General features: G+C 47.9%; 1 protein-coding gene across 2 annotated transcripts in view; it reads right to left on the reverse strand.

The window, feature by feature from the left end:
- LOC119386526 (glycoprotein-N-acetylgalactosamine 3-beta-galactosyltransferase 1) overlaps positions 1-13,324 on the reverse strand; it is a 164,526-nt gene that overhangs the window by 103,310 nt on the left and 47,892 nt on the right. The window contains exon 2 of one of the 2 annotated variants that reach the window (XM_037653795.2): positions 4,943-5,058. The gene's annotated coding sequence lies outside the window, so the exon portion shown is untranslated. Of the gene's footprint in view, positions 1-4,925; positions 5,059-13,324 lie in introns of both variants that reach the window. The other variant, XM_037653794.2, reaches the window with a different exon arrangement.

The raw sequence follows: 13,324 nt of genomic DNA on the forward strand, positions 1-13,324 counted from the left end.
GCGACAACCAACGCTATCGTGTGTTTTTCCGGTTCATACTACGAGGGGCCGAACGGCAAAGGCAAACTATAATACGAAGCCATGTGACGATAAAGCCAAATTGCACCATCTACATTCAATGGCAAATATAAGAAATATTTATACATTTTTCCTTGGGAAGCCTGCTTTGGTGCACCGTCAGTATGTGATGAGAAATGCAGAAGCACATTATTACTCTTCACGAATAATAATAACGAGGGGACGACCGCCGCTGTAGCTCAGGTGGTAAGAGCATCGGGCGCGTGATCCGAAGGCCGCAGGTTCGGTCCCTGCCAGCGGCAAGTTGTCTTATCGTCCACATCACTTTCTTCACATCCACATAACGATTATTGCAATACACTTAAAACGGTACAATTAACGTTCCCTATACCGTCCTTGCCTTCATTTTCTCCTGGTTTTCATTAAGGTTGTGTCAAAAATAAATAAACGAGCCCCCGAAAATTCCCTTCCTTCAGGTCATAACATGAAAACCATGATCTGCATGTCATGAAACGCATGATTTACATGCCACGGTCTTCGTGCTCTTGCCGCCGTTTCGTGAACTTGATATCGCCACACACGCTCCTTTCTTTCTATGTTTTCTGTTACCGGCCCATTGCACGTGTAGCCGCTGCCTTGCGCAAAGCGCGCCAGAATGTCTGGGAAAATTTTAGATTGCAGTAGACCATTTTGTTAAGATTGCGCGCATGAAAGATTGTTCCAGAGCTTTCGCGACCACCAGTGATAAGGCTGGAAATTTCGATGCGTGATTTGTAAAAGACGGCGCATCCCAGCGATGTTCAGTTTTATCGACGGCCGACGCTCTGTTCGCAGCTATAAGTGTACAGTGTGTAGTTTGACTTTCCGTTTCCCGGCCACAAGTTCGGCCAGATAAAGAGTTTCATCTTCGACAGGCCGACTGCTGCCTTCGTCAACGTCACGACCTCGAGACAATATATACCAAAATTGGTGTGGCATGACAAGAGTGCATGACGAACATAGGTGTGAGGTACAAACATGCAAATCATGACACGGATATCATGCACAGCATGGTTTACATGCGACGCTCATGGCGCACTCTTGTGGCCGTTTCGCTCGCTGCATATGCACCAACATCGGTATTGCGCGACGTGACTATGACGAACATGAACAAACATAAATGACAGGTGGTAACATGAAAATCATGGCATGCATATCATGTAGGCATTATTTACATGCCACGCTCATGGTGCGCTCGCGGCCGTTTCGCTAGCTTGACGTGCACCGAAATCGGTGCTGTGTGACATGACGGTATGACGAACGTAAATGACATGTGGTAACATGAAAATAATGACATGCATTTCATTTACGACATGATTTACATGCCACGCTCATGGTGCGCTCGCGGCTGCTTCGCTAGCTTGATACACACCAAAATGGGTATTGCGTGACGTGAATGTATGACGAACATAAATGATAGGCCCCAAATCATGACAGGCATGTCATTTACGGCATGATTTACATGACACTGTCTTGGTGCGCTTCGGGCCATTTTGTTAATCTGCCGGATTTTTTCTTCGCTAGACACAATATTTATTAGAACTAACAGACTAGAAAGCCTAGGAAAGTATAAGGTATAATATTTTGCAGTAATTATGAAGTAAATGTAAACATCCACGTCATAAATACTACCAAAATACTGTTCGTGTACGAATACAACACATGAGCGAAGCTCCTTAGAAAAGGGACGCAAACGACTATGCCCCTGATCTCGCTGCTGGCTTTCATAAAGGCGGTAGGGTGGGGAGCGGGTGGCTAGAGCATCTGCTGCGCTTGGTGGCGGGAACGACTGAGCAAGTGAGTGTGCGGCACGCATAGCGCAGGGAGAGGGAGACAGGTGGGAGAGGGGTGCGAGTGGTGATGCGGCGGGGACCTTCGACGGCGGCGACGGAATGCCGCGCGCGGCGTTCGGCGCGTGCAGCGTTTCATTGTCTTTTGCGCCGCCGCCGGGTGGGGAGACCGTCTCCTACTACCTTCGACAAAGCGCCCGTAGTGCGCTAGAATGATGGTTGTCACTTCAGAATCCACGATAAAGGTGGTGAAAGTGAAGACTACCATTATAACCACTTGTGTACAGAGCTTATTTCTTTTAACCTCGAATTTCTGGTGCGCTAGAACCAAACCGCTCAAGGCCTAAACATTCCCTCTTAAAGCACCGGCCACTGCAACCTAAAGCGATGCTTGGTCGTCTGGGCGGGGCGACTCCTGTCTTAAGTTTTATCCGGCTATAATTACTAGAAAGAACCTAGTATCACCTAGCTGAAGCATATAGAAACAACCTAGAGGCAAGCAGATAACAGACTTCAGAATCGTCCAGCTTCGCTGTTTCAAGCCTGGCGCGACTTAGTGCAAGCTTCGCCTTTTTTTTATGCCCGCGAAATGCAAGAAAATATGGCTGATTCCTCTGCCATAGGAATCGGTATAACACGAAAGTGAAACGTGTCGGCACAGAAGTAGTTGATTGTTTATAGTGCACTGGTATATGAGAGCTTGTAAACGTCTACTGTTGTTTTTCAGATATAGCACCGCTTGATGTAGACGCACTCACATTGACAACTATAGTGGCACATCTCCGTACCGAAGACTAACGCCCATGATCATGATTTAACCTTTGCGGTAGCTGAAGTTCTTACCATATACGTGGACCCTGCATATATGGTGAATGCCGAGCAAACATGGCATCAGCAAGCACATAATAAACACCTATACTCGATATGCACTCCTTCAAAGCGTCGTGGAACGCGAAGAGAAACGCTACGTGCGTCGTGTCTGCCCTCTAGCCTGGCCGTTAATTCTCACAGGGCGAGCGGGGAACGCGGTGCGACAGCCAGGCAAGCGTCGGAGAACTATTTTTCGATATGGATGTATGTTATGAGCGAGGCTTGGGCTAAAGCCACCACCTCGCGGTGTATTAAAGCACTGACGAAATTAGACTTCTATTGGAAAGGCGCCGAATGGGACGGTCGTAGCAACGGCGCGTGTTTTTTGTTTTTTTCGAGCCTGGTGGCACACATGTCACCGCCCCGTTATAAAGGGAACGCTCATAGCAGAGCCGTATATTCCTTCGGAGAGTTCGGCGGAGGGGCGGAGCCAACAACCGTCCAAATTTAGCGGCGGCGCTGTCCGCCATTTTGTGCCGCGGCACTGTAAGCTCGCGTTGGCGTGCGCCCGCAACGCTCCGTCTCTGGCGAACCCTTTCTTCAGCGAGTTAAGGGGCTGATATACTCCAGCGTAACGTCGACGCGCGCGCACGCTCGGCACAGTGACGCTACGCTAACAAACATGCAGCGCTCTGTAGGCCAACGCGCGATGCGACTGACGCGCCCAGCGTCCGTCAACGCGCCCCGGCTGCAGCCGGCGCGAGATGCGACATGCTGCATTTCACGCCGGCGACGTTATCCAGACTGAACTGCGTCTGTGTCTCTACGTGAAGAAGGGACGCCGAGTGCGCTCAATTGCGCATGCGTCAAGGCGACGTAGTGCGTCGCGCAAGTGGGAGTATAGAGTGCTCTGTTTTCGCGTCAACGTAACGTGACGAACCTAGCGTCGCCATCTCCCGCCGCCGCGGGCTGACGCGAACGCACGTCGTAGTATAACAAAGCCTTTAGAGCAGCCTGCTGCGCTGCAAGCCCCCATTGCGACGTCCGTGCAGGTCCACGATGTTCCACGCAGCCGACACGTGCACGAACAGCAGCAAAGACATACCAGGTCGGTCACAGAGGAAGCATAAATGCCGACAGCGACGTCACGGGTACAGCATCACGAGAAACCTCGGCACGAAATGGCGTCGGCGGCGCGGAAGCGCGCTGTTGCCAGACTGTAGTGCAGCAGTTGCCAGACTGGCGGCGAGATCAAAAGAGCGCCGAACTCTCCCAAAGGGAATATACGGCTCTGGCTCATAGCATCCATCCATACATCCAAGAGCACTGCGAGAGGAAAGTGTGAAATATAGAAGGCGCGTTCATGGAGCATCCATATGTGTTTGGCGGTAGTTCAGTGGGCTAAACGCCCGCCAGCAATCGTCGCGGACGGAGAGGTCATGGGTTCGACTCCTGTCAGGGGAGCTTCTTCTTACAGTTTTTTTTTCTTTGCAATTTGATGGCGTTCACTTTGCTGGCGTATTTCCGTGAAGGAAATACGTCATGAACGTGTTGGTGGACCCCGGCATAAAACGCTTTCGTGTTAAAAAATAGCGCGTGTCATGCCCGCTTGCGCACCTATGCGCGCTGTGACTGTAGCGCAAACGACCGTTGCATCATGGCGGGTGTGGCGCCGCTTAAAGGGCGCCAGGGCAGCGACGATGGTGGTGGCTGTACGATGACACACATGTTGCCTGCAGGAGCACAAGCGAAAACCGCTGCATCTTTACATCGCTTCCATCAGCTCCTCCTCTAAAATAAAGGAGGCGTTGCTTTTATGAACCACCGCAGGGGAGGCATATCGTTTGCACGCGGAAGGTTAGGGAGCACTGCAATCACGGCGCGCAAGCGGGCACACCACGTGGTATATTTTTGTGTTTCGCGGGCATCTGCAGGAAGCCGCGCCAATAACAAAAGTCTATAATGTCGAAAACAACGCGGTGCGGCGCAATTTCTGTGGCACCCGCACCATCCCGTGATTGATATGAGGTGCAATACTGAAGTGCAGTCCACAAGCAGCGGTACATAATCCAGGCCACGCTCCGGCCACGGCCGTGCATTTCGATGGAGGCGAAATGCTAGAGGCCCACGTACTATGCAATGTCAGTGCATGTTAAAAAACACCAGATGGTCGAAATTTCCGGAGCCCTGCCCTACGGCGTGACTCAAAATCATATCGCGGTTTTGGCACGTAAAACCCCAGAAATGATTATTATGTCTCGCGCTCACGGATATCAGGCCGGTACCTCAGCTGGCCATCGAACAGCGCATTACGGCAGCTTTCCGCAGTGTGCCGTTTCACGACCTCCGCAGACCAGAGTGCAGAGGCGTTGCCGTGTCGGTGCCGTCTTGACGGAACCACCTGCGAATAGATTGAGAACGGTGTCCACATAGGGAGGCAGGCGATGGACTGCGCCTTTTAACAGCCAGTAAGGCTATTACAGCAAACTTCCGCGTTTACGTGTTACTCAAATGAGATAATGAAAAAACACATGGCTGATCCCTCCGTCACAGGAATCGGTATAACACGAAAGTGAAACGTGTCTTCACAGAAGCAGTGCTTATTGTGTAGCGATATATGAGAGCTTCTACAATGTCTAATCGTGTTTGGCAGCTATAGCACCGTTTGACGTGGATGCACCCATGTTGACGCCTAGTGGCACGTCTCCATCGCCACGACTAACGCCCCTGATGATGATTAAACCGTTGTGGTAGCTGAAGTTGTGAACATATATTTGGACACAGCGAATCGTGAATCCCGCGTAACGATGACATCAACAGGCTGATAATCAACACTGGCACCCAATATGCACTTCTTCAAAACGTCGTCAATAAAGGAGAGAAACGGCACGGTGTGCGCTTTCTAGTAATGGGTAATCGACGCCTGTGCTCATGAATACACTACCACACTGCGCTTCAGTAACACGGGAGGCAGATGTTCGTAGCTTGAGTCGCAAACGCCTGCGTCCCGCTGGCCTCTGTCTCACTCCACCACGGCACGACATTCGCCCGTCGAAATCGCGTCCTTTCTGCAACGCGTATTGCAGCAGTTTTGTTAGTCGGTGTTCTCGCAATCGAAGCTGTCGGCAGCGGAGAAATCCCGTTGGTGCATGAGGAAGTTGCACTACTCTGACGAGCCGGCGCACGCTAACACGAAGCGAAAGGCAAAGAACGCAACTGCGTCTAAGGTGCCTTGGCGACGCCAGCGCGGTCAGTGTCCCTCGCTGGTATCGAGACCCTTTAACCATGGCCTCCGATATCGCGCGCAATCTCGGACTAAGCGCTAGTAAGTGTCGATCGTGACGCATTACTTCTTTTCACCTCTCACAGACGGCGGCACCGCCCCGCTCCGTCTTACCTACCTACACCGCCAACAGATAGCACCGTGCAAAAGAGAATGTGTGAAAAATAGGGCGCGTTCATGGAGTGTCCAGCATGTGCCAAGGTAGCTTAGTCGGTTGAGCGTCGGGCGCTTACGGTCGCGGCCGCAAGGTGGTTGGTTCGATTTTTTTCTTGGTTTTTCCTCTCTCACCCGTTGGCGTCCATTTTATCAACGTCATATTTGTAACGGAAGTATTCGGTGGAACCCGGCATGAAACACTTTCGTGCACGGTGCCAGAAATACTTAGGTGAGCGAACGACGCGAAGGGAGCGCTTGTTGGGGAGATACGGTTAATGTTCTCGTTTTCCGCGTGCCGAGAGATGGCGCGCCGGGCTGAGGAGCGTAGCGGGCTGCTGGCAAATTCCGCTAAGCACCTCCGGCACGTGGGCGACGGTTTCCAAATATGAAAAACCGAGTTATCGCGCGCTATCGACCACCCGACACGTCGCGCGAACGGCCGGTTTCGTCGCTCATAGCGTCGCTCGTCACTGTGCAGTGCATTTTCGCGCATATGGGGTTTGGCCTTCTCTGTCCAGGTGCTACGTTAGCCGTGCAGTGCACGCACTTTTTCTTGTTGCTGCTGTTGCTTTTTGAGCTCATTTTTGAAAATGTCATAGTCATCAAGTGTTTTTGTGCTGCGGAAAAATCGGCAAGTGCTTCGTGCCCTTTTGCAAAAGTGATTACAAATCTTGCAAAGAGAAGTACGCGCTTCTCACGCCGCCAGCTAACAAAGAAAGGCTTCAGGCATGGAGGCGTACCATGCCACGAAAAGACCGCGTGCTGCAAAGGAGAGATCGTGTGTGCGTAAGACATTTCGCTTAACATGATAAGAGTGAACATGATAAGAGAGTGCTATCTCTTCTACTTAAGGTAGGTCACCACCTTCGAGAAAAAATTTTGCAATTTTAGTCCAAAAGTTATAATTATGGTTTCGGCTTGTTGGGCTTAGGTAAACTTAAACTTCAAAATGACGAAATTGTCAAAAATGCAAAAAAACTAAAATTACAAAAATCAAAATGTGCCAAAATACGCATGTTGCGCCAACAGTCATAACTAAAAAACTGTTGGTGCGATTCAAACGCCACTTGGCAGGTACGTAGTGAGGACAATATCCTGTGCATCTAACCTCCAGAATCACCATATCTCTAAGCTGAGGCGTGTTATCATAAAAATACTTAAAAAGCTAATATTTGGAAGGCTTGTTTCGCGCGCAATTGGCTATAGTACAAAAAGTTACCGCTAGTTTTTAATCATTCTGCTTAAATGCACAGTTCTACATATAAAGAAACAGCACGGAAACTTTCATGTAAAAATATTTATTAGAAAGAAAGTTATCACTGTTCGCGTAACTGTAGCATGCAAAAAATCACGTTTTGAGAAAAATTCCTTTAAAGATTTGAACCAAATGTCCATATAGCAAAGAAACATTCGATATGCCTGAAATTCACCAGGCTCATAGCTCGGGACTTCCTTTGAAGTGGCACAATGTCCTTTTGGGCGAGCGGAAACATGTATTTTTTTCCTAGCTCGTTTCGCGTCTTCAGCTGACTCTCACCCACGTGCTCCACAGTGGGTCCACGCTTGGTATATTGATTACCTAACTTGCGTTGACGCTTCTTTTTTGTCCTATACTTCGCCATATTTGAGGAAGTACTATAACTTCCTCCTTGAAAAGCCAGAACTAAGTCCAAGAGCTCGAAACGGCATACAAACAAGCAGAGACAGCCGAGCGAAAACGCGCGCAACTTAAACAACAGAGTGCCGCAGCCTTGTAGTGGAAATTTAAAAATAAATCGAAAACAACGTGTTCCACAAGCTTTGGAACGTACTTGGACAACTTAGCATTACGTAATATATATACAAAAACACATGTATGACGAGATGGCAGGTGTTGTGGAACCGGAAACCTTCAGCTTGGGTTTCGGATGCGTCTAGGAGGGGTTGGAAAAATGGTCATAACTTTCGAACGGCTCAAGATAAATACATAATTATTTTTGCTAAATATCCTTGAATAGACAGGGGTCTCTAAAATATTAAATCCCAAAAAAGCAATTTTTTTCAAAAAATGCGTTTTTGAAGGTGGTGACCTACCTTAATACGTCAGGCACCGTTGCATTCGTCATATTCGCTATATGCACACTGATTAACTGGAAGAGCTTCAACACTAGGCGCCGGCTCCGGGCGCTGTGGACACGGTGACATTGCGTCCGCTTGCATGGGTCGTAGAGTGCCTCGATGCGCGCGGCTGTCAAGGCAGCCTACCGGGTTGTAAAGCCCCTTGACTTTACCGGGTTGAAGTTGGTAGCGCCATCTCTCGGGCTTCTTGCGAAGCAGAACACTGTCGCGCAACAGGTAGTCTTGGCGTTCGCTCACCTAAAGTATTTCCTGCACCATGCTTTCGTGTTAAAAAAAGAAGCAGGGAAATTCAGGTAGCAGCGGCGCTTACCATTAACCCAACACGGGACAAAGGGGGAGTGAAAGAAAGAAGGGCAAAGGTTCACGAGTGCAATAGCCGACACTGAGTGCGCACTGGCGTCTATGGCACGACATTCGCCCGTCGAAATCGAGTCCTTTCTGTTGTGATGACGATGATGATGATGATGGCCAGTCCGCGTAGGACAGCCCCCGTGAAACACCACATTTAGCTGCGATGTCTCTAAGGGGGCTTTTCTACAAATCGTTTCCATGTATGTAAAGTCGACGCACCTTATGAAAATGACTGTTGATTCTTCATTGCCAGAATATGGCGAAATTACTGACTTTATTGATCATTAATTATTCCGCAATACTCATTGACTTGCCTCAATATGTTGTCAATAACATTTCAGTTCAGCAGTACGCAACAAAAGTGTCCTTGACTGATTTTTATGGAAAAGCACAGGTAATATTTCATCAACAGAATTTTGCTTGAGTAGTTTGCAATAAAAATGTCATTGACGCAGTTATGTCGAAATACCATCGAGGAATAATTGAGGTGCTGATGCTACTATCGTGCGACATAAAGTAGTGCACGCGCCACTAACCCTGGTAAGCCCCATTTATTTTCCTTAGTGCCATCAATGTCTCGCAAATTTTAATACTGTATGTCAGTCCAAGACACACCCACACACGGTTGGTGAGCATTTCTGTCGTGGCACGGCCTTCGTCCAAGTTGTGATTCTGACCAAGTCTTGTGTTTCAACGCAAGGAAACACGAGGACGAAAAGGAAGACACGAGGACACAGCGCAACATAAGATATGCAGTACCAGTTAGCCCACCCATCGGTTTTATTGAAATTCTGACGAAGGTCGTGCCACGGCCGAAATGTTCATGAATGATAATAATATCTGCGCTTTAACGTCCCGAAACCACGATATGATTATGAGAGACGCCGTGGTGGAAGGCTCCGGAAATTTCTGCCACCTGTGGCTCTTTAACGTGCACGTAAATCTAAGTAAACGGACTTGAAGCATTTCCGCTTCCATCGAAAATGCAGCCGCCGCGGCCGGGGAAAGGCTCATGAACCTTTCTTCAGTGGTTATTCAGGAAAGGAAAAAGGCACCTAATTTCTGTCTGCCTATAGGCGACACGGCGCAGTGCCTTGTAGGGGTGGGGGGTAAGGAGGGAATAAAAGAATAGTAGGAAAATAGAGAGAAAAGTGAGAGGAGCACATCCATCCAACGAAGAGAAAAGAGGACAGGAAAGATTGGGAAACGGTCACGGGAGTTCAGGGACGGGTCCGCGAAACACAGCTAGAGGCACAGTGCACAACATCGACGAAACGGAGAAGGTCCCGACGATGAGCGGCGCACGGCATAGCGGGCGAGGAGTCCGTCACGGGGCGCCGGTCAGCGAGAGGTACGAGGAGTAATCCAGGACATCGCGGCCGGCACGTCCGTCTTGCTTGAAATCCAGCGAGCGAACCTGTATAACATGCGACGTTCGCAAGTGCACCCTTGCGTCTTTCGAGTCTTTGGTGTTGTACAATTTCTGTATATGCCTCGAACAATGCGGCAACCCGCGCCGCGAAACCGCTGTTTCTGGCAGCGCACCGTTTACTCGCCCACCGCTGGCATTGAAAAGAGCACAGGCTTGGCGCTGGCGTTTAAAAGAGGAAGTCTATGGTGCCCTATCTGCCTCTGCCAATAATCTGTCAAATTCTTTGCTTCGATATATCACCACATCAAAGCACACAAGCACACGTGCTCAAGTTTCGCATTCGGGAGCATCGTTATCGTCGGGAGATCCCCTTTCAGAGTTGTTCTGCATGAAGAAGTAATGTTTGTGTAAAGTCAAACGGTGCAAACTTTTGCAAACAGGCTGAATGAGTGACACGTTGACAACGCCATATATCAGAAATGTAGTCACTGTCTCGATAGCATCCTGAGCAGGAAGGGTCGCCTTCCACAACACAAACACCAGTTTTGTTTCTACAGCGGAGCCTAAACGGCCTCGTTGATGTTCGCAGCACAGCGAAGCGGGCATGTGCCACGTAAATTGGGCAAGCTCAACCCTTCACCTCCGGTCCCCTAAAAATGAAGAAGCTGTCTATAACTGGCCTTGCGGACTCCTTGCTTGCCGGTAAAATGCCGCCTTTGAGCGTCAGTAACGGCTACGAGTACCACCCGTTTCCCCCGACTTTGCCGAAGCAGCAGTGCTGGGCAGTATCGAAGATACATGTATCTTAGATACTATCTTAGATACTCATCGGGTATCTTGTATCTGTATCGTGATACGTCTCGCAAAATGAGTATCTGTATCTGTATTCCCAATACATTCAATATTGTGTATCGTGTATCTTAAGATACAAGATACCGCTATCGCAACACCACTATGCGAAGCAGTTATCCCTGGCTGAAATCTGCTTCTCAAGCTGGTACTGGCGCCACTATACGCCACCTCAATGAAACTAAGGGTGGCAACATAATTTTATTTTTCCGCCAGAGTCTTCTACTGGGGGCAGGCGACGAGGTCTGTGCGTTCCTATTGGTGGAGTAGAGTCATGTGGCAGCTCGCGCAGTCTCCACACAAACAAGCGCGCGAACGTCTACGTCCAGCCCACGTAGCTTTTGTTTTCTCGATTTTTTTTGTTCTTTTTAGTTGTGTCAGTTCCACGACACTTGCTCTTACCCACGGTCCTGCATCGCGTACTCTAATGAGTGCAGCGCCTATTACGCAAATTATTATGCCGCTTTCGTGTCGTAATTGAAGATTCTCTTGCGTGGTGATTCGTAACGAAATCTGAAGTATGCAAGAACGAAGTTGCCTTGCGTCTCATGGCTTTCACACATCAGCGATTTGAAGCGTCTCGTGGATGTGAGTTTGCCTTACATGCGATGACATTAACCTGTATGTAAATAGCGTTCTAAGGACAATAGATCCACCGATACTGATGCTCGATCTAATAGAACAAGCCTTTACCTAACAAAAGATATCTCGGTGTACCATAATATTTATTTTCCTGCTAATTATATATTCAAAGAATTTTTGAAACCATAATTTGATTATTAGCACTAATGCTTTCTTACCTGTTCTGTTGCATTCCGTACCTTGGTCTCTTTATTGTTTTTCCCGCTGTGGTCACTGCAATATCGCTTTTGTAACGTGCTGCCAAAATAAGCTCTCTGTTTTATTGTTACTCTAAATGTCTGCGTTATTTCTCCTACTGTTTGGACATTTATGCTTCACTTGAGTTTACTGTTCTGCCAAGGTGATTTTGAAAACAAATATATAATCATATATGGGCATGCCTTTGGTACTATACAGTAAAATTAATATTTAAGATTTAACGTCCCAAAACAGTCATGATTATGAGAGACGCCGTGGAGGGCTCCGGAGATTTCGACCACCTGGGGTTCTTTAACGTGCACCTAAATCAAAGAACACGGGCCTCATGCATTTTTGCCTCCATGGAAAATGCGGCCGCCGGGGCCAGGATTCGATCCCGTCACCTTCGGGTCAGCAGTTGAGCACCATGACCACCTGACCACCGTGGCGGGTCTTGAGTATACAGTACCAAACATTCTGTTTACCGCTTAATAAAGCAGCGAAGTTAAGTTTGCGTTATAATAATGGAAATTATTAGGAGCCATCTTAAAGACGTTGCTTGGGGGCCCTTGATAAGATTTTAGATGAGGGATTCGAGAAACATATATACCAAATGCTCCGTTTTTCTCATGAGCGTCCCAACGAGCCGTTTCAGGCAATTTTCCATAGGCAATGAATTTTCTATTGTCTTACCTTAAGTTAGTTCAGTAAAGAGCTTCATTTCTAAATTTGACTGCCGCCATATTAGTTGCCGCTACACTACGTGACAATACAATACGTCTGAGACGTTTCCAGGTTGCAGATGTTCTTTCGTTTAAGAAAAATTGTTCAAAGATCACACGTTAGTGAGTATATCAATAATGAACGCTTTACACCAGCAGATACGTAGAATATGAACAGCCATTGCGGTTTTATGACCCGTATACACCATTCGTTACAAAACCCGCTTCCAGCTTTGTTGCTGCTGTACACCTGTCCGGTGATCAGGTATTGCGTAGTGGTGGTTTACAGACAAGGTTAAACTCCACGCCAGTATTAGCACCATCGTGCGAAGGCTTCTTATTGAAGTTCTTCCCGGTAAGGTGTTTCAGAATTGAACGTCGGTAAGTTGTTTAGGAATTGAAATAATGTACTTTGAGCAAGACAGACAAAACTTTTAAGATACTAAAGACATTTCATTCAAATGAAACAAAATTGGTCAGAGTTAAGGGACTTCAAGCAGACATTTTTGTGCATTTGCGTTTGCTACTGCGTCATATGGCTAAATAATAACTAACTTGCGAATGTATCGAAGTATCTTAAGATACAATTGGCAAGTACCGTATCGGATACAATTATCGCGATAGTATCTTGTATCTGTATCTCAAATACTTCTTGCCTGAGTATCTTGTATCGTATCGCGATACAATTTCAAAGTATCTTTGCCCAGCCCTGCCCAAGCTCAATTAAGTAGAGCAACGGATCATTTATCGACGCCTACCCTTTACGAGTATATGTAGGCTGACTCATGGCAGTCGACAATATGGGACACGGAGTCAAGTTGTGAATGCGCCCATAGACCTTCAGACTACAGTGAAATGCTTTCCCAGAGCCATTTAGGACAACGTTGCAAAAAGAAACCGCTCAACTAGTTTAGCTTGTACAAACCGACGTACTGGCCTCGAAATGCTTTGGAATGCTTGTGAACTTTCGCGAAGCTTAACACTGCGAAGGAGAACG

The sequence above is a fragment of the Rhipicephalus sanguineus genome, chromosome 3 (genome assembly GCF_013339695.2).
Source record: "Rhipicephalus sanguineus isolate Rsan-2018 chromosome 3, BIME_Rsan_1.4, whole genome shotgun sequence".
In the NCBI taxonomy this organism is placed as follows: Eukaryota; Metazoa; Arthropoda; class Arachnida; order Ixodida; family Ixodidae; genus Rhipicephalus; species Rhipicephalus sanguineus.